Source organism: Lygodium microphyllum, chromosome 21 (genome assembly GCF_053477565.2).
Source record: "Lygodium microphyllum isolate KBCC chromosome 21, Lygodium_microphyllum_v1.1.10, whole genome shotgun sequence".
Lineage (NCBI taxonomy): Eukaryota > Viridiplantae > Streptophyta > Polypodiopsida > Schizaeales > Lygodiaceae > Lygodium > Lygodium microphyllum.
Window position 1 is genome coordinate 102371412 of NC_141155.1, and position 27927 is coordinate 102399338.

The following is a 27927-nucleotide window of genomic DNA, read 5'->3' on the forward strand; positions in this document are numbered from 1 at the left end:
ACCTTCAAAGATGGTGTATTCCTTTTTGTTCATTGTTCTATTGATGGATTCTATGAAGATGTTTAAGAATATGGTTGATTTTATCAAATCCGTGGGAGATATCTACTATGATGCTGTGTGAAGATTTGCTACTTTCTTTGTTTTGGTCATCAAAAGAATGAAATAAAAGCTTGTTGATGTTACAATATGGATTTTCTTGCAAGAAAATTCCCTTTTCCTTGTTGTTCCTCTTGGGGCTCCAATCAACTTGTTGATTTTTCCTCTATATATACATCCACCATGTATGAGCAAAGCCCTCAAGGTGACGAGTAGCAAAGTAAATCTTTTGGTCATCTGACCTAGGGAAAATATCAAAATAGGACTCTAACTTGGAAGTCCACTCCTCCAAATCAATTGTAATGATGGATGATCACTATATTTGGTTAGCACAATCTTATCACATAGTCTCTCTAAACCCTCGTTGTCCATTAGTTACTTGGGGCTAAATGTTGATAGATGATTTTTGATGCCGATAAGTGCTTAAAAATAGCCAAAATTTATGAATATCAGGGAAAAAATAGACTTCGTTGAAGGCGGTGGTAGCAATTAGTATGATTTTAAGTAGCAAGTCCTTAAAGCGTTAATGCTAATTTTCATGGAAAATCAAACGATGGCAGATGATCGAGCTGGAGTTTTTCTAGATGTCAAATGACGTCAGGAATCCAACAAAGTCTCAGACCTCAATTCTGAGGTCATTTGATCCCCCATTTAATCCTCGCAAGGTTCGGGGTTGTAAAGCGGCTACTGGATTTGAAAGCCGAGAAGAGTGTAACGGGGCCCATCTTTGTAGAATTTGATGCCATGGAATCACCCATCCAGACGGATCTCGAGTCCGATGTCGTTTGCACCTCCAAAAGCGAAAAAATCTCTTGCCGAAAGTGTGAAAGCAAAAGTCATGAACTAGATAATTTGGGTTTTAAGCTTAAGCTCTAATTGAGAGCTTAAAAGAAGCTCATGCAATGAAACGTTGTTGGGAGGGGGAGGGGAATGGCGTCAGTTTTTTGTGACCCATTTTTTATCATTTTTTTATCGATTTGAGGCAGGAGGAATCCTCTTGGCCCTAAGATGCTTCTATCCTTCGCCCTCCATCGCCATAAACGAATCAAGGAATTGTGCACTGAGCAAAGAGATAAAAAACCAATCTTTCTCTCTCCTCCCTCTCTTTCCTGCATAGAGGCAATTCATGTGGCAAGAAATCAAGAAGAAGAGGGGCTGAAGCCAACACAAATAAATCAGAAAATACCTATTTTTCATGAATAATAAATAGAAAAAAATAGCAAAAATTTGAAAAATTTGGGGTTTTCGCGCTCAAAAAATATGGAAAAATAAGATTTATGTGTGTGAATATTTGGCGAGGTTAAAGTATGAGATCAAGCCTTAGTTTGGCCTCATCCTTTGTGTTATAGTAAGTGTTTATTATTTTTTACATACAAAAATGACACAAGACAACCATTTACACCTATGCAACGCAGCAACACCTAAACGGTGAGGGGGGAGGGGGGGAGGTTTGTGCAACGATCTAATTGCTGAAAAGATACAAATTCTGATTTTTCTCTTTGTGCATAGCATTTTGGGATCATTCCATAATTAAATATAGGTGACTAGTAGCACGAAAGTTCTGGTGCTAAGGCCCTAAAGCAGCCCAGCACGTAACGCTTAGTTAAAATTCATGAAAGGGTTGTTTTTCGCACCTCACATGGTTGGTTTTTTTTAAATCATAAAATGGTTGTGCACGATCGTCATACACCTTGCATCAAGCATGTCACGTGGTATCTCCTGGAATGCATTGCAATTGATTGATAAACTTTGACCAACGCTGAGAGGACAAGAAACATAAGTCGTCGATTAGACGGGCGCTTCTATTGGGAAAAGTTTAGAACGCTGAATTATGAAAGAGTGGAGTTTGTGCAAATGTTTATATGTGTTAGCGACGCATCTTGGGGCCAATCCCCGAGGTGTAGGAGAGTCGCAGCCACGGCAATCAGCCGAGAGGTGCTTCGCTATGTGTGTATTACGAGGCATTATGCCTATATGTTATGGGATCTCCCTCTGAGGAGAAGGGAAGGTGAACGTTGGACTACATATTGGATACAAACGCAAAATCGTCATAAGCATTTAGTGCAAAGTGAGTTTTAGACGCTCTTGGCCCGCGAGGCCGTCTGGTGGGGTTGTCTATCGTATGTATGAGGTCCGGCTAGTGCCATAGCCAGTGCCGGCCCATTTCAGGTCCCATTAGTGGTGCGTCTGCCGGGAGCCACCAACAAGTGGTGGTTCTCGAATCTAGGGTTTTTAGGGACCAAATAGTTGGTTTATGTCCTCTGACAAGGATCATCAAGCCGAAATACAAAAAATAGAACATGTTGAGAGGGCTAAACGGAGGCTGGAGATTGTAAGACGCTATTCTCCTCAAAGGAGTAGCCTGTTATGCATAAGTGGCAGTGGTTCTAGTAACCTAGGTGTTACAAATAGCTCTTCGAGTGCAAGTGGAAGTTTTGGTACTTCCCTACTTCCAATTAATCAACCCACAACAAGTGGGGTGTAGTGTTGCCTACATAAACTCCTGTTGTCAATCCGGTTGTAGCCATGGCACAACCTATCGCAATTCCAGCAAGTACACCGAATTTGCTGGCATTAGGAGCATCGTTGCCCATTTTCCATGGGTTAGTAGAAGAAGATGGAGAACTCCACATTAAGGAGTTTCAAATGCTCATGTTCAACTATCGAATCCAAGACGGACACCTAATGATGTTCTTCAACATGACGTTAAAAGGAAGAGTGGCAGTGTGGTATCATGGTCTAGAAGCTGGAACCATAACTAGCAATGCCCAATTCTTTACAGCTTTCCGTAGAGAGTTTTTCCCTGAGAAGGGTGGGCAATATTGGTTGTGTGTTCTGAATGTAACACGCCAAGAGCCAAATAAGAATGTCCAGGCATATGCTAAGAAACTAAAGCAAGTTGTTCGAAAAATTAACGCTTATATTCCTATTACAGCAGCTGCACAGTTGCAATATATCCTACATGGATTGGATTTTAATATCCAGATGTAGCTGAGTAGTGTTGCTTTGGCCGATATTGACACTACCATTACCCAAGCCAAAGGAGTAGAGTCGCGCTTGCAAGCGGCTTATGCAGCAAGGATAAATTGGAATGGTAATAATTTGTCCTTCACCAATGGGAGTCAAGGGGACCCCATGTTAAATACGAGTGGCAGAGGTAGTATTATGTCAAATTTGCTTATGTTACTAGCTCCTCCTAGCATGACTATGCCTATGGCTAGTCAAGCGGCCTCACTAAATAGTGGTGGAAACCAAACAATGAATCCTAATGTTGTCCTAGTCGGTCAGTGGCGGCTAATTCCTAATCAAGTGGTTAGGCCCATGGGGCGACAGACTAACGATCGTGTCTATGAGTTGAGTGCTTGTAATGTCCTTGGTGAAGTTAAGGACATGATGAAGCACTACACTGATATGATCTCTAAACAATATTGAAAAATAGTTGTGGATATCAATTTTCTTAAGAAGCAGCAGAATTTGATAGGGAGTCAATGCCCTGAAGAGGGTGGCCCCTCAAGATTCAGCTGTAAGTGGTGTGGGGGTCAACATTTCCCTAGGAATTGCCTGAACGTCAAATGTGATATTTGTGGGAAGTTTGGCCACTTAGCTACTACCTATTGGAGTAAGATCAGTTCTCTCCAACAAGGGAGTAAACAACCAGGTCCAGTTAACCATCGCGCACAAGGGAATAATCTCCAGCAAGATGATGGACCAAGGCAAATACTACAAAGAGGAAAGGCTATTGTAGAGGAGTTACCTCATGGCAGTAGAATCATCCTTATTGAGGCTGTACGTGTCAATGATGCTAAAACTTCTAATCTACGAGCCATAACAAGAGGTTAAAAGATTAAAGAGAGTGACAAAGGAATTTTAAAACCTGTCGAGGGAAGCCCTAAACAAGATGCTAGGGAAAAGCAAGTCCTAAATCCTGATATGGAAGGTGGACCGTTAAGACCTTGGCAATAAAGTTGATCCCGAGGAGGATAAAGGATTGCCAAGAAAGAAGGTAAAGGCTAAAAAAGAGTCACCAAAGCCGATGGAAAGACCAAAGGAGAGAATGGTTTGGCACAAGAAGAGAACTTTGGCTAATTATCACGACTGTGATCTAGCAAGTTCCCTTTGCGAAGTCAAACCAAATGTGAATCTCCTGCAATTAATTAAACTTTCTCCATGAGTACGCAAGGAATTCAAGAAAATTGTGCGTATAGGGTATATAGTAGAACCTTTGGGCATAGCTAGAGTGGAGGAAGATTGGTTCAATCATGCTGAAAAGCATTGCCCTAGGGTTCCAGCATATGTGGATGGAATATTAGTGGAGCATGCTATCGTGGACACTTTATCCTCCGTCAATATCATAAGTTCAGACTTGATGGAGAGGTTAGGTCTAGAGATCCAAAAAGACAGCTCCACACTTCTTAGGATGGCTGATGATAGTCTAAGACATACAGAAGGTTGCATTACTAAGGTCCACGTTACAGTTGTGAGAGTAGAATGCTATCTGGACTTTAGGGTGATAAGGTTTGCAGGACATCTTAGCTATTGTGAAATACGTGGGATCTAGAGCATGGCAAATGCGGAAGCTATGGAGGTTGAAAGAGGAAAAAGAAACTCATGAAGACATTGACCTTGACTAGGACAAGTTGTTACACAAGTGAATTAGGTTCCAAGATTGAGACTTGGACTCATAAACACAATCTTGTGTATTGATAGTGACATGACACTTTACTAGAAAGAAAAGAGTACTATCATTGCATTAGAAAAAGAGTGCAAGTACAATGCTTTATAGGAATTGAGTGGTGGTACTTTCTCCTACTGTGCATATGGGATTCTGGTCCTGAGCCCTCACTACTTCTCACAAAGGGACTAAAGTAGGTGTGATTGTAAATATCTCAGCACCCCTCCTCAATCACAACCAAAAGTACAATGTGTGTAGAGGCTTTAGTGAAAGCAACACCTGCAAAGTGTGGGCACACCATAAACATGGCAAAAACACCAAAGGCTATCGCAGAAAAGGCTAAGTGTGGGTACCACAAACATGATGGACATCCAGAGGCTGTAACAGGGACCTCACAAAGTGTACAAAGGCTGCAGTACAAGGATAACTGAGGAGTTTACAAATTTATGTTTGAGGCATTAGGGCTAGGAAATACAAAACTAAAAAAGTCTATCTGAATAGAAGGACTGATGAGGTTTGTCCTTCTCCTGGTGGTCTTCTTCTTCTTCTTCTTCTTCTTCTTCCTTTGCTCCATTTTCTTCTTCTTCTATGACTGCAATTACATAGGCCTTTTGGGACCTCTTTCTGGTGTGGTAGAACTTCTTGGTGTGTCCAGTCCTTTTGCAGAAGTCACAGAAGAGCTGATCCTTCTTGCCTTTGTACCAGTTGCCAACATATAATGCATGCTCATCTCTAGAGGTACTTGGTTCTTCCTTAGTTTTTAGCTTCTTTTCCTCCTCTAATAGTGATGCCTTGATATCAACAAGTTCAAGATTTGGCATGTTGATTAAAGTTGTTGATACATTATTATATTCAAGAGGCAAACTCTTAAGTAGAACACCGATGCAAACATCTTCTTCCATTTTAATGTTGATTCCTGCAACTTGGGTTAGAAGTCCTTCCATGTAATTTAGATGTGTGACAAGTGATGTGCTGGACTTCATTTCAAACCTGAAAAACTCAATTAGGAGACCATACTTTGATGATTTAGACTATGCACCGAACAAGGTGTCAAGTCTCTTCCATGTATCCAGTGAGGTCTCATAGTTATCCACATAGTGGATATAGCTGTCATCTAGCTCTAGTTTGATAATGGCCTAAGCCTTATCATCGTTCTTTTGCCAAGTGACAGCAAGATCTACATCACGAGGCTTCTTTTCTTTTCCAGTGGTAATGGCCTAGAGGCCCTTCTTCATCAGGAACAATTTGATGCAGGTCTGAAACCCAACTCCTTTGAAATGGGCAGTTGGAGAATCTTTGCCCATGTTTGACTTGAGAGACCAGCAGCAAATTCGCTTCAAATGATTGAGAATAACTATGAATGAGTTGATCTTTGTATGTGTCAAAAGACGCAAGCAATGGCAGTGAAGTATCAAAAGATACTAGTTTGAAATTTGATGTTTGTTGCTTGAGTTTGACCTGATGATCTTCAAAAACTCTTTATAGCTTCCCCTCCTTGCTAATTTTATGGTTGAATACTTGTTGAAAACTTCAAATTGGAGTGGCCTTGGCTTGGTTTAAGTGGCAGGAGAGAGAAAATGAAGGAAAGATGAGCTTAAAGGTAAGTGGCTATGGCTGTCCGAAACACGGACCTGCAACTGGTAAATGAGCTCCCACGTGCTCCACAGATTGAATCAACTCAAACCCTTTGATAAGGAGGACCCTCACTAATGGATCTAAATTTTCCTAAGAGGGTTTTTACTCATTATGCTCGAGTTGAGAGATCTAAGCCTTCAAAGTAGTCGCTGTCAAAACTACGCCCAGATTTGGGAAAATGCAAATGATGGGCATGGTGTGCATCAATCTCCTTGATTTTTGTACTAAGAAGTTGCGTCTTGACTGGAATAACAACTCTTGAGAAGAAATATTGAAGAGATATGGCCTGATTGATGAGATATGCCTGCTCCAACAGAGGTAGGTAGGTGCTGTCCACAGACACACTTATGGCAGCAACTCTGAAAAGAGGCAATGTTGAAGCTATAGTTGCCCAATCTCAATGATTGAGGTGCCAAGAAGGATATTTGGAAGTAGAGAAACACTTAAGAAAGTTCAGAGAGATTTGACCTGTGGAGAGAGATATGAAAGCTTCAATCTGACAGGGTGCTGCTGTCTATGGCTGCCATGGAAGCTTCATTAAAGGTAGGAATGCAAATGAAGTTGGAAATAGGGTCCAGTACTCAAACTGAGCTGAGAAGAGATGGAAAGGAGCTGAGAGGAGTGAAAGGAGAGTTGGGCCATGCTCAACTGAGCTCTGATACCATGTGAAATACGCGGGATCTAGAGCATGGCAGATGCGGAAGCTATGGAGGTTGAAAGAGGAAAAAGAAACTCATGAAGACATTGACCTTGACTAGGACAAATTGTTGCACAAGTGAATTAGGTTCCAAGATTGAGACTTGGACTCATAAACACAATCTTGTGTATTGACAGTGACATGATACTTTACTAGAAAGAAAAGAGTACTATCATTGCATTAGAAAAAGAGTGCAAGTACAATGCTTTATAGGAATTGAGTGGTGGTACTTTCTCCTACTGTGCATATGGGATTCTGGTCCTGAGCCCTCACTACTTCTCACAAAGGGACTAAAGTAGGTGTGATTGCAAATATCTCAACAGCTATCGGGTCTTTCTAGGCAGGCCATGGATTCTATGGACAGACTGTCAAGTCGATATACCCGCTGGTCGAGTGATTCTAGGTCAAGGTGCCCATCGTATAATAGTGGATGCTTACCGTGAGTCTCCTCAGAGTGAGAGAGCTCCACTATCCTCCACTGAACTAGAAACAGTAGATGATCCATTTGGTAGTGAGATGTCATCGAGCAATGGATCTAAGGAAGGGTCCACTACAGAGGATATTTATCAGATAACCTTGAATGAGCGGATAGAGCCTCATGATCGAATAAGAGATGCAGATGTTATTGAGCTGGATCTTGGTACACTAAATGATTCGCGACCAATCAAATTGGATTCTATGCTCAGTTCGGACGAGAGAGAGGACTATATGTCCCTGATTCAAGAGTTTTGCGATATCTTTACTTGGAGCTATGACGAGCTTTGGGGTATTCCTCCCAGTCTAGCTATGCATACTATTCCTGTAAAGGAAGGTACCCACCCTATACATCAAAAAGTAAGGCATATGCCTTTTGAATTAAGGGATGGGTTGTACGAGGAACTGCAGAAGTTGCGAAAAGTGGGTTTGATCTTCCCTGTTTAGCATATTGAATGGTGATCACCAGTTGTGATTAGGAAGAAGAAGAATAATCAAATCCGACTTTGTGTAGATTTTATAGAGTTGAATAAGCAGACTGTTAAAGATTACTACCCATTGCCATTTATTGACCAAATTTTGGATCAACTAGTGGGTAGGGAAATCTATTCGTTTATGGACTGCTTTACAAGGTATAACCAAATGGCGATCACTAAGCAAGACAAGCTAAAAACGACATTTATTACAGTCTTTGGTACCTTTGCGTACCATGTGATGGCATTTGGGTTGTGTAATGCACCTAGTTCGTGGCAAAGAATAGCCGACAATACCTTTGGGGACATCTCCCTAGAGGAGCTGAAAGTATTCATTGATGATATGGGGGCAGCCACTGTAAGGGATAGACAATTGATCATTTTGCACAATTGTTTTGAGAGTTGCAGATAATTTTGCATAGCTCTTAACCCACGGAAGTGCGTCTTTGGAGTCCCTTATGGGCTCTTGTTAGGCCATGTGGTCAGTTCTATAGGGATTGCGACTGATCCTGAAAAGATCAAGGTCATAGTTGCCATGAGTCTGCCACATACTCCAAAGGAAGTGCATAGCTTTCTTTCATCAGTAGGGTATTATTGGAGGTTTATCAATGCCTTGGCAGAAAGAACGTTGCCGTGCTGACCAACCTATTATCCTTTAATTGTCAGTTTTCATGGAGTGATGCTTGTAAAGTATCTTTTGACGATGCGAAGCAGGAGCTTGCCAAAGCACTTGTTTTAAAAGCACCAAAAAGGGGCGAAATGTTCTATATAGTTTCAACAACAACCATATATAGTATCAGCTGCTGTTTGGCCCAAATTTGGGAGGAAAAGTGGTACCATCTGATAGCTTTTGCTAGTCAGAAGTTGGGCATATCGGAAATTAACCACACCTATATGGAGAAGTTGTGCCTTGCAATGGTATTTGCGACCAAAAAGTTCAAGCACTACATTCTTTATGAGAGGGTGGTTTTTTATAGAAGATGGAAGGGCTTTGATTGTTTTGAATAAGTTACAACTGCCCGACCGTTTAGCAAAGTGGTTAATCACTTTGCAAGAATTTGATTATGAGATTAAGAGCAAGCCGCCGAAGCTTCAAGGGCATTGTAGAGTGTCTTGTGGATTTCGGAGAGCCAAAAGAAGTCGTGGTTGAAGGAAGTGACATGGAAACTTTGTTCAAGATTGATACGGTGTCTATTCCCTCCTGGTATGCTGCTGTAACGCACTATCTTTCTACGGGAGAGACTGGAGCTCCTTTATCAAAATCTGAGAAGAGGAAGATTAAACAATAGGCATTAAAATTTTCCTTGATCGTAGGAACATTATATCGGCAAGGTGTTGATGATATCTATCGCCGATGTGTGATGCCTGACGAGGTTCCTTTCATGTTGGAAGAGTGCCATGACTCTGCTTGTGGAGGGCACTTTGCTGGGCGGTTAACGGTAGTGAAAGCTTTAAGAGCTGGTTATTGGTGACTGTTCATCTTCCAAGATTCCTTTGAGTACGTCAAGAGTTGTGATACATATCAAAGGCATGATAGTCGAGAGAATAGGAAGCGCCCACTTACGCCTATCATGGCTATCCTTCCATTTGAGAAGTGGGGTGTGGATTTTGTGGGTTCTATCACCCTGTCATCTACTACTCAAAAGAGGTATATTATAGTAGCAAAACTGATTACTTTACAAAGTGGTCAGAAGCATGGGCGACGAGGCAAGACAATGCAAAAGAGACTGTTAGTTTCCTACTTGAGCAAATTATTTGCCGTTTTGGTTTGCCAAAAGAAAAAGTATCAGACCGTGGAACTCACTTTTTAAATAAAGTGATTAAAAGTCTGACTGAAGCTTGGAAAATCAAGCATAATAAGATGACCCCCTATAATCCGCAAGCAAATGGACAAGTCAAAAGTACCAATAAGCAGCTTATGGGTATCCTATCCAACATAGTCTCCAAAAAGAAGCGGGACTGGGATACAAAATTATATGTGGTGGTTTGGGCATATAATACGATGTTTAATTTAGCCACTGGCCACACCCCATTCAAATTAGTTTACAAGGAGGAGTGTGTCTTGCCCTTAGAAATTGAGTTGCCGACCATTAGATTCGCAATCAATCATTCTCTGGGTGATGAAGATGCCCTATTTGAGCGGTTTACGACTATAGCCTACTTGGATGAGCTCAAATTGCAGAGTTTGTTGCACCAAGAGGTAGCTACATTGGATGAAATGGTTGCACGATCTGAAAGCAAAGAAATATACTTTTAAGAAAGGGAAATTAGTTCTATATTTCAATGCACGTAGGGAGCTGTTTCCAGGAAAGTTGGAACCTCGATGGGATGGCCCTTATAAGATAGTTTGGATAGGTAAAAATAAGTCCACAGTTCTATTAGCTAATCTACAAGGGGTGGAATTTAAGAATAAGGTTAATTTTAATAACATCAAACCTTATTATTTCTAATTATACTAATGCGCTAAATGCATTACAGGTCCATGTTGGGGCTGATTTGAGACTTGCAAGAGAGCTTAAATTGGTTGATGGGGCAGTTAATCCCTTACTTGGAACACCCATATCTCGAGCAAAGATATCATCAAGGGAGGCTTATCTGGTGGAGCAAGGGATATAAAGTGATTGAGCAAGAAGACGGTACCTTTGTGTGGGAAATTAAAGTTTTCTGCCATCACTGCTTACAAATCTTGACAAGCATCCCTGTTGAGTTTAATGAAGAAGGTGCGATGGAGCCGTCAATTCATCCTCTAAATATGTTGAACTTTGACTATCATAATTACGAATAAGGGGGTTCTTGATGGCTAGCTGTGTAAACCCATTATGGACGTATACATTATACTTTGATGGAGCATCCAGGGACCCTAATAGGAAAGGTAGTGTTGGAGTAGTTATCCAAGATCCTCGACGTAGAGTTACAATGAAATTAGCTGCTTATCTCAGGGTAGGATTTACTAACAACATGGCCGAGTATAAAGCTCTGATTATGGGATTGAATATTGCTAAGAAATGTGGTATTAGGCGGTTGTTAATAAAAGGATATTCCCATCTGATCTTAAAATAACTCAATGGGACATATACAGTCTAGAATCCTCTCCTTCGCATGTATCATCGAACTGCTATAACCCTCCTAAATGAATTTGAGAGCATATCTCTTCAACTCATTCCACATTATTGGAATCAGTTTGCGGATTCCTTAGCTAATTTTGCTTATGGAGAGGACCTCTTTTTCAACTGTGGTCCTAGTTCGGACGTCATTATTGATAATGAGACAGGACCTGGTTGCTTGTGGGGAATGTTATCAGACCACGCGTTATATGGTAGGCGATGGTTGATATGGGTAATGAGAAGAGTGGCCGAGACCCATCTACCACTATTATCTTGGACCCATAGGTTGATCCGATGACATGTTATGCGTACGCCTCTTGTTATATATGCAAGAGGTATGGGCCATAATTTGATGCATTTAGTTTAGGGCTAAGAGCCCTATTTTTCCCCTTGGAATGGAGTGTATTTGCATATATTTGCCTTTTTCCAAGGAGAGATCTCTATGAGCTGGTTTGTTTGTTTCATTAGGCCAAGAGGGCCAGTAGCTTTAAGTAGTTAATGTTTGATTTCTTTAGGCCAAGAGGGCCAGTTTTTTTTGGGTTTTAATAATCTATCTCTTTAGGCCAAGAGGGCCAGTTAGTTTATAGTGAAATGTGCTATTTCTTTAGGCCAAGAGAGCCCTATCTCTATTTGGTGCAGGTACGTTTAATGCTTTGTTGTTTTAGTGATTGCACCATATAGGTTGACGAAGTCGCTAGAGGGAGGCTTTGCTATAAAGGAGCTTCTTGTGGCCATTCCAGGTGGTTTCGTCTCCTTTCCAAGTTTTTTCCTTAAGAAATTAATTATATATGTGCAAGTGAGGGTTTTCTTTCTTGTTGGGGACTGGCAATCAAGGTATGAAGTCCCTAGTTTAGGTTAGATATGTTTGAGGGAGGTCTGAATAGTCATTGCCTCTTGCAAGGCATTGCCAGACATTAAAAGGCATGTTTTAGATGGGAGTTCTAGTGACCCTATTCTGCTGACCTGCTAGTCGGCCATTCTAAGAGTTCCTGCTAGTTGTGAGGCAGTTAGAGAAGCCTACTAAAATAATGATGGAAAGAGACAAAACCCTAAAGATCTGAAAGACAATCTATGAATATACGGAGGTGTGTAAAAAGGGGTTTTACCCCTATAAAAATAGAAAAGGAAAGAAAGAAAAATCCTTGAGCTATTGTTTATCGCCTTGCGAAGGCCTGGTAGGTTCCTGGGGATGAGACAAGATCCGGGGCCAATGCCTTGTCTTCCTAGGGGTGGCATCTAGCAGAAAAAATGAAGAATATAATAAGGTTGGAGCGAAAATAAAAGTGAGCGGTAGAAAAGGATTCAGTGTCGCCTAGCGAGGGCTTAGTAGGTTCTTGGGTACCGAGATAGGACCTGAGGCCGATGCCTTGTTCTCCTTGGGTCACTACGCTCAGTTCCCTCCTTTTTACACGCTCGAGTATGGAAAAATAAAAGCCTACAAGAAGAAATGTGCTAAAAGAAAATATTTCTTGATCAGGCTATACGAGTCCTCGCCTACTAGGAGCTCCTGGTTGAGTTGTCCTTAGTCAGGGAGGTAGGTCAAACCACCACTTAGAGCGACCTCTTTGCTTGTTCTTTTTAGCTTGCCTGTGTTGCAACTGTTGGTTAGTGATTAGATTCGGGCCTTCTGTCATATTATGCTAGGCCTACTCCTCGTGGATTTCATGCCTTGGTTTTGACAAGGGGTAGGGTATGAGTTGTGATGTGTTTTGTTATGTATCTATTTTGTATCAGCTTGATGCTCTTTGTGGTTGGCTTTATGTGCAGATCTATTCGTGGGATTCGATGGGCTGAGTTGCCCTATCCTGTGGGGTTGCCAAAACATTTTCTTTGAGTTTATCCCATTTCCACTCCTTTCTCCCAACTCAAAATCGAAAAAAACCACTAATTTCCATTAAAAATGACATTTTGCGGGTTTTAAAGAATTCATAATGGCTCTAAATCATTACGGGTTCTGCATTTTTGTAGTTACAGCCCTCAAGCATGATGCAAGCAAGATTCAAACAAACATTCATCGTATATGAACAACATTTGGACCATGAAACAACAAAAACAATCAAATTTCTTTGTAAAATTGGAGCATACCGCGTGTCTTGCATGTTGTGGATTTTTTAATAATTATTCTAGGCCTGACCAGCAACAACCATTCTTCAGTGCTGAACCTCTAGAGGTAGTGGGTCTGGTTCATGGAAGTCAAATGATTAGTCAAACAGAGATAAGGACTGTCATTACTATGGCAGATATGGACACATTGCAAAGGATTGTTACAAGAAGTAGGGAGATATGAAGGCAAAGGGAAAACAACATGGGCACTATGCATCTTTTAGCAGTGCTCATGATGAGCAGGTTGACAAATTTTTTGCCATGCAACATGTGTCTAAGAATACATCTAGGCACCAGAACAGAGATGAGAGATAGTACATTGATTTAGGGGCTTCAAATCATATGACACCTCGTGGAGAATGGTTTGATGAGATGGTTGTAGATTCACATGGACATGTACGTACTGGGGATGACACTCAACATACTATTCAGCATAAAGGAGTTGTACCTTTTGTTGATGCCTGATCGCAAGAAAAAGAGCCTGCATGATGTACTACATGTACCTACAATAACCAAGAATCTTTTGTAAGTTGGACAGATGGCAAAATAGAATCTACAGGTGAGATTTAATAGAGATGGATGATTTGTTGAAGAATATGGTAATGACTGCAAATTGATTGCTAGAGGCCGAAGAGATGGCAAAATGTTTACTCTTGATGTGTCAATTTCAGAATTGAAAGCAGCCATGTTTGCACATAATGATGGTGCTATACAGAATGTTGCGATATGGCATAAGAGGATTGGCCATGTGAATGTACAAAAGCTAAAATCTATGCAGCAAAAGGAGATTGTGCTTGGACTACCTAAGTTCAAGTATCATGATTTTGGACATGTATGTGATGCATGTCAGTTTGGAAAGCAACCATGGTTTCCATTTATGAGACATGTACGGAATAGCTCACTACCCTTGCACTTGGTACATTCAGATGTATGGGGTCTGTCTCATAATGCTTCATTTGGTGGTGCTTGTTACTATGTGTTCTTCATTGATGATCTCAGCAGGTATACTTGGCTTTACATACTGAAACATAAGGATGATGTGTTTGATGCATTCAAGGACTTTAAGAAGCATGCTGAAAATGAGTTGAGCTGTAAAATTTCATGTCTTAAATCAGATGGAGGTGGAGAATATGTCTCTAATTACTTTGATAGATACCTTGCTAAACATGGGATTAGAAGACAGTTAACTTGCAGCTATACACCATAGCAAAATGGCGTAACAGAAAGGAAAATAGGGTATTGATGGAATCGGTAAGAGCTATGATGAATGAGAAGAGTTTGCCAAATGGTTACTGGATTGAAGCACTACTGACTGCTGTCTATGTGCTGAATAGAACCCCTATAGTAGGGATTCATGATGTAACTCCATATGAGAGGTTATATGGTCATAAGCCTAACATTTCACACTTGAAGGTATTTGACAGCATTGCATATGTGTGTGTTCCTGATGAAAGAGGAAGAAATTGGATCCTAAAGCTGTCAAGAGTGTGTTCCTTGGTTATACACAAGACCGGAAAGCTTACAAGCATTATGTATCATCTACACATGAGACATTGATTAGCAGAGATGTTGTTTTTGATGAGCTCACATCATGGTATGGTAATCCTGTTGCAGTTGCTACTGATGGATCAGCCAGTACTAGTAATGCTGAAAATACACCTATAGTGAGTACATCTATGAGTGGTCCTACAAGTGATGGGTCACCTATAGTAAGTCCTTGGTCAAGACGCTTTTTGTAGATTTGTACTCCTATGTCCATTGACACGGATATGTCAATGAGGGGGAGATTGGATAAGGGAAAAAAAAAGACGCTTGAGAATGTGACACGTCCACTTACAGCAAGTTATGAGTCATCTAACAGTGACAATTTGGATAGTGAGTTGGGCATTCCGTCTATTATGACGCCTGTAGCAAGGCAGAGTCATTATGTACCGCCTCATGAGAGGCAAGCTTAGAGTGAGCCACAGTTATGAAGATATGAGAGAGTCAGAAATCTAGTTGACAAGTTTACATGCACTGGTTATTCAGCTTGCCATTATGCATATATGGCTAGTGTGACACGTTACAAAGAACCTATAAAGTTTGATGATGTAGTTACACATGATAACTGGTTTGCTACCATGGATGAGGAGTATGCAGCCCTGGCTGAAAATGAGACATGGGAATTTGGTCCAAATCTTGGTCACGACCTGCCAAATTGGTTGGAGACCGCCATTGTCCACTGGTTCATGCCAAGAACCTCCATCTTAGTCATGGTTTATAAGAGTTCTCCATGTCAAACCACGGTTATGGAAGAACTAACTCTTGTGACTAAATTTTAATTGTTATTGTCACTCCCTAGTCACTGCAACTAAATCTATTGCATGAAAATGACTTCTGACAGGATCTAAACTAAAGCTCTAATACCAATGTAATGAAGTATTCAACCAAGAAAAGAAATTTAACTAAAACTGAAATAGACATAAAATAACAAAGAACTATTGCATCAAAATATCTTGCCATGTATTAATGATGAGAGTTCCAAAGATACATGATAGCCATGGCTGATGCTTCATCTAGTAAGAAGAAAGCTAACATCAAGAAAGTGAACTGTAAATTTTTGTGAATGAGCCAAAAGATGTCTTCTCTTAGCCTCTTGCCTTCTTTATCTTAACTCCTCCTCTCCAAAGTTAAGGGTACATTTACATAAACAAGGGCTGGAAATTACAAGGTATGGAATTAGCATGATTCCAAAGTACAAAAATATCAAGGTATTTTCTTTCATGACACTCGCATTTCCAAACTCTATCACAAGCTCCTAGTTTGCTAGTCTTGGTTGTATGCAGCTAGGCCTTGCGGAGCCCTGCGAGCCAACTTCCTCTCTTCCTCGAGGTCTACTATGACATCCTCTATAGGTCTATCGTAGTCTTCTAGCTGGGTTTGAACATCGTACTTGTGCATTTGGATGGCCTTCAAAAAATCACCTAGGTTCATCTCTTTGTTGCTTCTACGGCCTGAGCTGCCCTCTTCCATGTCCAAAGCTTCTTGCTCTGCCAAGTTGTCGATCAAGTTGATAAGGCCAGGTAGATCCACTTCCACAATAGTGCCAGTCCTCGTTGTGTCCATCTTTTTGGCTATGGTCTTCGCTTGGGCCTACCTTTGGGGATTCGATCACCCTTCTATGTCTTTGGGTCTTCTCTTTTTAGTGGGTTCCTTCAAGTTCTTAAGTTTTGGTGAGTTCTTTGTTAATTACAACCAATCCTCAACTTACTCTCACTCTGTGTGTGTGTGCAGGTGTGTTATTTTTAGTGCACTATGCACAACCAGGCTTTTTGCTCTTTCCAAGTGTGCTTTGAGGGCTGGTAATTAGAGTGAGTGAGAAAACAAGTGCCTAGATGACTCTAGCACTCTCGTCATGGGTTTAGCTTGATAGGCTTGTACGCTTCCATCCCCACTGGTTTATAGGGTTCTCTGCTATTCCCTCCACTCAGTCATGATTCATTAGTGCTCTAAGACTCCACTTGAGGTTGATGCCAGGTTGCATCACTAAATGGTTAGCTAGTGTTGCCTCTGTGCCTGTATGTTGCTGATCCCTTTGTTCCTTGTGCCAAAAAGGCGTCTCAAGTGTCTGTATGGTCTTCTGATGTTCGTACGGTCGATGTCTAGGTGGTCTAGTTCAATTTTCAAAAAATTCTAGGAAAATTAGACTCGACCCAACAGGTCCGAATTGCAAGGGCCGAGTGGTTGATTCGGACGGGCCGTGGGGTCTGAGTGACTAATTCGAACGGTGAGCATCCGAGTCGAGTGGGCCGAGGGCTAAGTTTCCATGTGTCCAAGTCAAGTGGGCCAAGGGCCGGGTTTTCGCACATCCGAGTTGAGTGGGCTGAGGGGCAAGTTTCTACGCGTCCGAGTCAAGTGGCCCGAGGGCCAAGTTTTAGAAGGCCAAGGGCTGATTCTGGGACTCGACCCATAGTCAGCATAATTTGGACGAACATGATGCGTTTTTTTCTGAGTCAACAAAAAATTTGTCATGTCAAATTACTGTGGCCTTCACACTAGCCAAGCACCTCTAAATCCTACCTATGCATGAAGGAGAAGGTGTAGGTATACTTGAAGTGGACAAAAAAATTGTCAACGATGCGATTGAAGCAAATCCATGCTATAGATCTCTCTCTCTCTCTCTCTCTCTCTCTCTCTCTCTCTCTCTCTCTCTCTCTCAAATAACCATGGTTTCAAATGAGCTCACCCTTGGTCTCTTGGCTATTAAACCCCTATTTCACAAGGTTCTTCCACTCTTGCCCCCTCACTTGTCGACCTTAATCCCCTTCAGCACTCCTTCTCCCCATTTTTCTTAGATCTCAACCCTATTTGGCCTGTTTTACAACAGCAAACCCTACGCTTTTCCAACCGATCTCCTAACCTTAACCTACTCTAAATGCAACAAGAATAAAAAACAAAGTACTTAACTAATTTTTCCTACCCAACTAACCATCAAAAACCAAAAATACTTATTTATAGAATGGATTAAAGACCTAAATCCTCCTATCTATCTCAAGCTCCGGTTCAGGGGTGAAACCCTTACTTAGATGCTCGATTTGAAGCGTGCAAGCGCTCAAGCTTGAATCCGTTGGTCCTGGAAATGGAACCAAAAGGTAGAGGCGAGCTCAAGCTCAACCACCAAGACCCACAGATTGCTTATTGTTTCAAGTGTTCCAAGCCAAGCACTAATGGCTACCTCTCACATAGCCGATGTGCTATCTCTCTCTACAAGTGTAGTGAGCTTACCTCCATGCCCGATCGATTTGCCTTCTCTCCTAAGCACTCCGGTAGCTCCACAATCCAAGTGCAAGATTCAAGTGAGCTCAATCCTCAAGCTCCACGCTCCAAGCCCCATTGTCACAAGCAAGAGAAGAGAAGAGAAGTGAAGTGAAGAGAAGAGAAGAAGCGAGAAGAAGATGGAGAGATTCTCCACCACAGTCCCTCACCCTCATACACTTACTCCCTCACATTCTCACACTCCCTCTCTCAACCACAAGTTCAAGCAAGCAAGCAAGAAGAAGAAGAAGAAGAAGAAGAAGAAGAAGAAGAAGAAGAAGAAGAAGAGAGCTAATTTTGGCCACACACAAGAATGAGCTTTCATTCACTTTTTGAACTTTGTATACAAAACCCTAAATCCCTTTTGGGTGGTCATCCCCTCATTCCCTTTTTCTTACATGGGCAGCCATGGCCTAGCCCCTTTTTTCCATTGTCCTCCTTTCTTTCTAGCTTAGTCCTACCACTGTTCATCGTTACAAATAGCACAGGAGGGAGCTTGGCACTCTTTTACAGAGGTTTTGGATGCGCCTTTATATTTAAAGGTGCACCTTCTTACTTTTGGCTTCTTGCGGTTTCCATGGTTGCATCTTGTACTCCTGGTGGGCTCACTCTCTTGTAGGACACCTTTTACTTTTTTCGTCTTGCACTTTTTCTCTTAATCCATTGTTTTCTTCTTCTTTTGCTTGCAATAAACATGAGGATGCATCACTGCATCACATCAAAGGTTGACATTACACGCTCCCTACCCCGGCATTTGGAAAAGTTTCAGTTCGTTGTAATTATGTGCTTGGCATTGCTGGTCATATTGACAATTCTTCTCGTGCACTGTGTGATTTGCCCTATGAGTATAGGGCTTTGAAAGCTCACTATGTTAGCTCTCTCGCCATAAAATATCTCCAAGAAATTCTTCTCCTACATGCCTGCACCTAAAGAAAAATTAGTCGCATGTCTGCAACCCTAACAGTTGAAGCCATAGCCAATCAGCCAAGTTCATCCCCACTTCATTTTTCCACTCCTCTTAGCTCATTGACCCACTACCACTCTAATTTGATAATGAACTCAATTCCCAGCAAGAGCAACACTTCAAATCAACAAACAAGAAGCAGATCAAGCACCGATATCCAACACTAAGTTCAAAGAATAGTATCCATTGATACTCAACTAGTGTTAATTTGACACTGATCTTCTTGTGTCTCTTGACACATTGAACTATAACTCTTTTGATAGTTATTTTAATTGATCAACATGGCAGAGCTTGAGCAAATATCCATAAAAACTCAACTTGCCACTCTGAAGAAAACAATAGATGAAGATGAAGCCATTGATGTACTCATTGCTAGTGTAAACCAGGATCCTTATGGAAATCTTGTCTCTGCTCTCAAAAATGTACCTAATTTGTCACAGAAAGATATTGATCACTCTCTTCTTGATAAAGAAAATAAACAGAAAAACAAGAATGCAAAAGATGGTGTCCCATCATCTCGGGAAAACCTCTTATACACCAAAGGAGCTGTTGGACATAAAGGAAGAGATCAAGGATTCAACTTTGACAACAAAGATCGGATAACATGTCATTATTGTGGTAAGAGTGGCCAGTAGCTAGTGAATTTTTCCACTATAAAAGAGCACAATAGGTTCAGAAAAGTAACCATCATCAAAATCACTTCATGAATGAAGAAGATGCTTCCGCTATCAACAACAACTCTGACAGACTGTTTTAAAGAAATTATATTTCCCATAGAGGATTTTGTTCCCCTTGCCAAAGATGAGTTTTAATATTTGACTTGACTAGGCTACCTATGAGCTAGTCTCCAGGGCCATGTCATCATGTAGGGGGGGCAAAAAATAGCAAGTGTAGGAACTCATCATTTGAGGGGGGGGTGTTTGTTGAAAGATATGGCAAATGATATATGCTCTAGGAAGAGATGTCTTGAATCCCATATGCTCAATGAGGAGAGTAGAACAACCCAACTACTATAAAGCATTGTACTTGATTATCACTTTCAAGTGAGTAATGCAATATCATGATGCTTTGTACTTTCAATCAGTGTCATTGTCATTATCAATCTCTTATATAAGTTTGTGTTAATGAGTCCAAGCTTCCATCTTGGAACCTAATTCACTTGTGTAACATTTGGTCTAGTCATTGTCCATGTCACTATGAACCTAGTCTTCATCTTTCAACCTCCATAGGTGCCGTGCTCTAGATCCATGTTTTCAACAGTAGTTAAAGAGATGCTTTGCCTGTGGTAAGAAAATTTTGGCATATAGGCACTGAAATAAAGAGTGGCTTCTTAACAAAATTAGGAGATGGAATAGAAAAGAGTAACTATAAATTTTAATGGTATTTTGATGAAGTTTCGTAGTACTGGAGTTGTCAAGATGTGCGGGATCTAGAGCATGGCAGATGTGGAAGCTATGGAGGTTGAAAGAGGAAGAATAAACTCATGAATACATTGACCTTGACAAAGACAAATTGTCACACAAGTGAATTAGGTTCCAAGATTGAGACTTGGACTCATAAACACAATCTTGTGTATGGACAATGACATTGACACTTTACTAGAAAGAAAAGAGTACTATCATTGCATTAGAAAAAGAGTGCAAGTACAATGCTTTATAAGATTTGAGTGGTGGTACTTTCTTCTACTGTGCATATGGGATTCTGGTCCTGAGCCCTCACTGCTCCTCACAAAGAGACTGAAGTAGGTGTGATTGCAAATATCTCAACACCCCTCCTCAATCACAACCAAAAGTACAATGTGTGTAGAGGCTTTAGTGAAAGCAACACCTGCAAAGTGTGGGCACACCATAAACATGGCAAAAACACCAGAGGTTGTCGCTGAAAAGGCTAAGTGTGGGTACCACAAACATGATGGACATCCAAAGGCTGTAGCAGGGACCTCACAAAGTGTACAAAGGCTGTAGTACAAGGATAACTGAGGAGTTTACAAGTTTATGTTTGAGGCATTAGGGCTAGGAAATACAAAACTAAAAAAGTGTATCTGAATAGAAGGACTGATGAGGTTTTTCCTTCTCCTGGTGGTCTTCTTCTTCTTCTTCTTCCTTTTCTCCATTTTCTTCTTTTTCTTTGACTGCAACTACATAGGCATTTTGGGACCTCATTCTGGCGTGGTAGAACTTCTCGGTGTGTCTTGTCCTTTTGCAGAAGTCATAGAAGAGCTGATCCTTCTTGCCTTTGTACCTGTTGCCAACATATAATGCATGCTCATCTCTAGAGGTACTTGGTTCTTCCGTTTTTAGCTTCTTTTCCTCCTCTAACAGTGATGCCTTATCCATCAACAAGTTCAAGATTTGGCATGTTGATTAAAGTTGTTGGTACATTATTATATTCAGGAGGCAAACTCTTAAGTAGAACACCGATGCAAACATCTTCTTCCATTTTAATGTTGATTCCTGCAAGTTGGGTTAGAAGTCCTTCCATGTAATTTAGATGTGTGGCAAGTGATGTGCTGGACTTTATTTCAAGCCTGAAAAACTCAATCAGGAGACCATACTTTGATGATTTAGATTGTGCACCGAACAAGGTGTCAAGTCTCTTCCATGTATCCTACGAGGTCTCACAGTTATCCACATGGTGGATATAGCTGTCGTCTAGCTCCAATTTGATAATGGCCTAGGCCTTATCATCGTTCTTTTGCCAAGTTACAGCAAGATCCGCATCACGAGGCTTCTTTTCTTTTCCAGTGGTAATGGCCCAAAGGCCCTTCTTCATCAGGATGAGTTTGATGCGGGTCTGCCAGGTGTGAAACCCGACTCCTTTGAGGCGAGCAGTTGGAGAGTCTTTGCCCATGTTAGACTTACGAGAACAGTAGCAAATCAACTTCAGACTTATTAGATTTGAGCAGCAGAAGAGTTGGTTGAGAGACACAAGTGCTAAAAAGCACTAACTGAGTGTCAATGAACACCAAATCTGCAAAATCCTTTACTCTTTTTAAATCCAAGTCTAATCTTCCCCTTCTTGATTTGATGATGATACCTTCAAATCTGAGTGACAGGACTTTAATGAACTTCGGAGAGTACTGCTTAGTGATTAAAATCACTGTTGATAATTTCAGTGAGAGAAACAGTGAAACATGTCATAATTTTGAAGCTTTGGCTATGGCTTCTACATTAGGGTTTCTGGGGGCAACCTGGTTTTTTGCTAATTGCAGGAGCTATGATGGATCATTTTCAAACCTTTTTTATGGAAATGTAGCTCTCTTCAAGGCCTATCAAAGCCCTATGGTAATTGATCATATCACTAGCGGATTCAGGCGCACAGGGCGGACAACAGCAGCAGGCGCATTTTCTAAAAAAAAATTGCAATTTCGTCAATGCCGGAGCAGAGGGTGACCAATGTCATGGTTGTTGGTGCTAAGATGAAGCGCCCTGATGTGAGGACTGATTCCTTAGAAGGAAGCAAGAGGAGATATGCTTTGTGTTGGGAGATTCAGGGACTCTGGAGCTATCGGCTACTGATGTTAGGAATTGAGGTGCCATAGAGAAGCTTTATGAGCAGGGAAAGAAGTTCATAGAAGGAATCACAGTGAGATAAGACGTGCGGGATCTAGAGCATGGCAGATGCGAAAGCTATGGAGGTTGAAAGAGGAAGAAGAAACTCATGAATACATTAACCTTGACAAAGACAAATTGTCACACGAGTGAATTAGGTTCCAAGATTGAGACTTGGACTCATAAACACAATCTTGTGTATGGACGGTGACATTAACACTTTACTAGAAAGAAAAGAGTACTATCATTGCATTAGAAAAAGAGTGCAAGTACAATGCTTTATAAGATTTGAGTGGTGGTACTTTCTCCTACTGTGCATATGGGATTCTGGTCCTGAGCCCTCACTGCTTCTCACAAAGGGACTGAAGTAGGTGTGATTGCAAATATCTCAACAGGAGTGATTGCGCAAGAATCCCCTCTTAAGGATTGTAAGTCAACTTTGATTTAGGCATATCAGTGAAGTCTATAGGTGACTTGGTGTAGGAGAGGATGGAGATTATGAAGTAGGAGATGATTAACTAAGGCTTGATGCCTTGGTTTAAAAAATTTTGACTTTATGGGACAAGAGGATGCTGTGGACCCTTGCTACAACAGCAAAAAATGCTTAGTTCCTGCAAAATTCAAAAGAAGATTTAAGCTTCTTAAAGCTTAAGCCAAGATTAAGATAATAAAGATTAAGTAAGCTCTTCTTAATCTTCTTTGAACCACAGAATGTCTAGAATGATGGCACCATAGTAAGGGGTGTGATTTTTCAATGTTGGACTGGACTAAGAAATTTCTAGGTAGAGATAGGGGGTTCTAGGGTTTTGAAGCCCTGGGAATCTAACTGTGAAGTTGGTTTGGGCTGAGACGGTGGATTGTAGAGTCCATTTGCTTTAGAGAACTCATCTTTGCCCAACAGAATAAGTGATTTTGAAAGCCTAAGATATAAGCTGGGCTGTAATACCATTGTTGCACAGATCAGATGTGAGGCTTCCACTTAGCGATTCAGGAGAAGCTATCCCTCACTCTCTTTTACTCATAAAAATAAAAGCACGACTCATAAAACTCAAATAGACTTAAACAAGAGTAAATCAAAATTGAGTGACACAATATTGGGTGTAATCTCCCCCCATACATGGAGTGGGCATCTCCTCCATGCTGTATTTATAATATTAAAATGAATCTTGCTTTGCCAAAGATAGTAGGCCCTTTACAATCACTCTTTTCATAAAAGAGTTTGAGTTCACTAAATAGATAGTTGTAATTAGTTGCACAACTAATAATTGCCGAGAGCCATAAAATATTTCTAAAATATCTTCAATATATATTCTAAAATCTCAAATATTTACCATGAGATATGCACACACCTTAGAGTAAATAGCGGTGTGTCCATTTAAATAATTCAATGAAAAATTCTATGGAATAAATTGTGATTACCACATGTATCCAATTCATCTTACTCTACACATCAACTACCAAAAATTTAAAAAATTGTATTAGAAAAATAATTAATTGAATAAATACTACTAACCATAATAAATCTAATAATCATTGAAACTACATTAAATAGTCAAATCACGTAGACATCAACACTTGAGATATAAATATTATAGCATCACCCATGTACGACTTCACCTGCGATCACACTTGCAAGTGTCATGTGCCGAGAAAGGATAGGTGTTCCCATCGACCTTCTGCCCAAGACAAAAAGTAATTCACTCTTAGAAATGTGCCCATGCTAAAACAAAGAACAATTCAAGGTGCTCATCCCATCAACGTGCATATGAGGGAGAACATTGAAGGCGCTTATCCCCTTGTGTAGGTCCCACCTAGCAACAAAAGAGCTATTTGTGGGTTTCAATTTTCATGAAAAAGTTCTTGATTCTAATATCGACATAAAAAAATTTAGCCATTTTTTAAATAGGGGGTCTACTAGGACCGCATTATACTATTGAGTAGAAATTGCTGGAAACAAGGGAAAGAAGAAGCCTAATGATTATGTTCAGCAAAACAAATTAGAGAAGCATGTGAGGCAATACCTAAGGCACATATGAGAAAGATTCACAAGAATATGGTGCTTACAGTACTCTCAATGCTACTCTTTGTAACCATGAGACTAGGCTTTCCATCAAACACATGGAATTGGTTTCTAAATTGGATCAGGTGGTTGAACAGTTGGTTCAATCAAACATGCAAACTAAGGAAGCCATGGATTATATGGCTCAATCTACCAAGGATTCTTTAGAGAATTTTGCTTCTTCTACTCAGGATTCTTTGGATAAACTTGGCACTCAAATTTCTATACTTGTAGCAGCAGAAATGGCAAACAAAGAGAGTAGAGATAAATAGACATTTCAATCAAACAATATTTCTCAATCAGTTATTATTGGAAAGAAAGGGATACCGTGTAGCACTTGTGAGATTGGGAGACATCTTTTAGAGTTGATGAGCTTATTTTGAGCATTCATGGGTCAAATCCTCCTCAAACCACTAGCCAGCTATTCCTCCATACACATTTCAAACCAACTATCATAAGAGTACCTCTAATCTTTCAAACCCCAATGGTAGTTACATGGACATGCAATCCCAAGTAACTAATGGACAGCAAGGATTTATTGAGAGAGAACTATGTGATAAGATTGTGATAACCAAATATAGTAGTCATTCATCATCACTGGACTGATTTGGAGTAGTGGACTTCCAAGTTAGAGTCCTACTTTGATATTTTCCCTAGGTTAGATGACCAAAAGATTCACTTTGCTACTCTTCACCTTGAGGGCTTTCCTCATACATGGTGGAGGTATATAAAGAGGAAGTATCAACAAGTTGATAGTTGGGAGGAATTAAAGTGAAGATGGCGTAGGTGTTTTTGTATCTCCCATTGAGAAAGAAAAGTTGGCAAGAAGATGGTATCAGTTGGACCACATCATAAATGGTAGACAAAGAGAGTAGAGAAAAACAATCCTTTGAGCTATTAAACAATAATCCTCAATTAGGTATTACTGGAAAGAAAGGGATACCACATAGCACTTATGAGATTGAAGAGACTTCTTTTAGAGTTGGCGAGTCTATTTTGAACATTTATGTGTCAAATCCACCTCAAACCATTAGAAACTGGACAACTATTCCTCCAAGTATGTTTCAAACCAACTATTAGAGAAGTACCTCTAATCTTTCAAATTCCAATGGTAGTTACAGGGAAGCGCGTGATGCACAGATCGGACGCAGTATGCTCACGTAGTGAATCCCGGAAGGTCCCCAAGAACAATGAACTCTACCTTTTTGCACAAAAAACAATGTAAAAGCATGAACGACAAGAAGCAAGAGACCAATTGGGTTCAATCTCCCCCCATGCCTTGTGTGAGCGCTTCACAAAGCATGTATTTTATGTATATTTCCATCTTCATGCTCAATAATAGCCCAATTTACAAAAATATGACAAGCTTTTAGCTTTTGAGTTTGCTTTCTACAAAAATAGAAAATAAAGCTAATGGACAGTGCCCATAAAGTCTGGCACGCCCAACACAATGTCCAAATAGAAATAACATATCCGTGCGCATAGGCGCATACAAAATAATAATCAATAATCAATGTCTCAATAGACATAACAAAATATAGGCGTGGCGCCTATCAAAATATAATCCAAAGGTCGAATACTCGCTAGACTCCAATGCTTTCCTCCGCCACTACTGCTATCTCTACACATCAACTGAAGCATTCACAATTGTTAGTAAAATAATACAATTAAACCGACAAAAGTGAATACCTAGCAGTCTTCAGCTACATAAATAAATCAACTGGTTAGAAATAAATCCTAACCTTAATTTATTACGAGTGCGCACTCTAAACTCATAAACGTTTATTAATTTAATATGCAGTTTGCGAAATCACCCGCTATGAAATCACCCATGTACACACTAAATTAATGAAACGCCCGAAAAGGACAGGCGTCCCCATCAACTTCTCGCACAAAGAATCCTCTTTGTGTATGAACCCCGGTCATCTAAGTTTACGGAATCCACCGTAAAACCTCACAGAATCCACCGTGGAATATGCCTCCTGGCATCATACCCCCGGGGTGGGATAGCAATTGACCTCAATTGCTATTAGCTCAATGTGGAGCTAATAGAGTGGGGAAAGCATTTAAGTCTCTAGCATGCATCCATTGTGCTTCCTCTATAGGATGGTTCTTAAATTTTACTAGATATCTAGGATACCTTCGGCCAGTTCTAGTGGTCATGTAGTCAGTGTCTATGATGGCTTCTGGTTCAAGTATTTCAGTCTCTTCCTCTAATAAAGGTGGGTTTTCATAAACAGGGTGGATAGGTAATTGGCCTCTAAATGGTCTCAATAAACTAATGTGAAATGTATTATGAATTTTCCAATGAGAGAGTAATTGTAACTTGAATGCATTATCATTAATCTTATGAATGATTCTAAATGGTCCATAGAATCTAGGAGCTAATTTGACAATTGGATGTCTATCTACACTTTGCAGTCTACGTTTTTCTATTCTCAGCCAAACATAATCATCAACTTTGAAATTCATGGCTTGTCTTTTCTTGTTGGCTTGTTTGGTATATGATTGTTGGGCTTTAGCAATCATATCCTTAACCTCATCAAAAATACTATTATGCATAGTAGCAATATCATCAGCACTCTGAATTCTATTAGACAAAGATGCAACAGGTGTAGATAATCTATATCCATAAATGACTTCAAAAGGTGCTTTCTTTGTAGATGTGTGCAGTGTATTGTTATATGCAAACTGTAATAAATGCAAATGAGTGTCCCATGTCTGAGGTTTAGAGATAGTATATGCACGTAAAAGATCTAAAATGGTGCTATTTGTGGCTTCTGTTTATCCATTAGTTTCTGGATGAAATGCAGATGAGAAATCAATCTTTGTGCCTAGATTTACAAACAGTGTAATCCAAAAATTGTTACAAAATCTAGAATCACGATCTGAAATGATCACTTTTGGCAATCCATGGTTAGTAAAAACATTTTCAAAAATAACTGTGCTGCTTGTGATGTTGTTAAAGTTTTCTTACATGGAATGAAATATGCTTGCTTACTAAATCTATCTACAATTATCCAAATCATGTCATGGTTAGATTTAGTATTTGGTAAACCAGTAATGAAATCCATAGAAATATGTTCCCAAGGTTTAGATGGAATAGACAAAGGCATTAGTAATCCATACTGTTTACCATGATGTCTCTTTATTCTTTGACAAATCAAACATTCAGAAACGAAATTAGATACATCTGCATCCATATGCGGCCAATAAAAATCTTCAGTTAACATGCGTAATGTAGATATGATACCTCTATGACCTTGATATGGGGGACAATGAATTTCATTCAAAACAAAAGATCG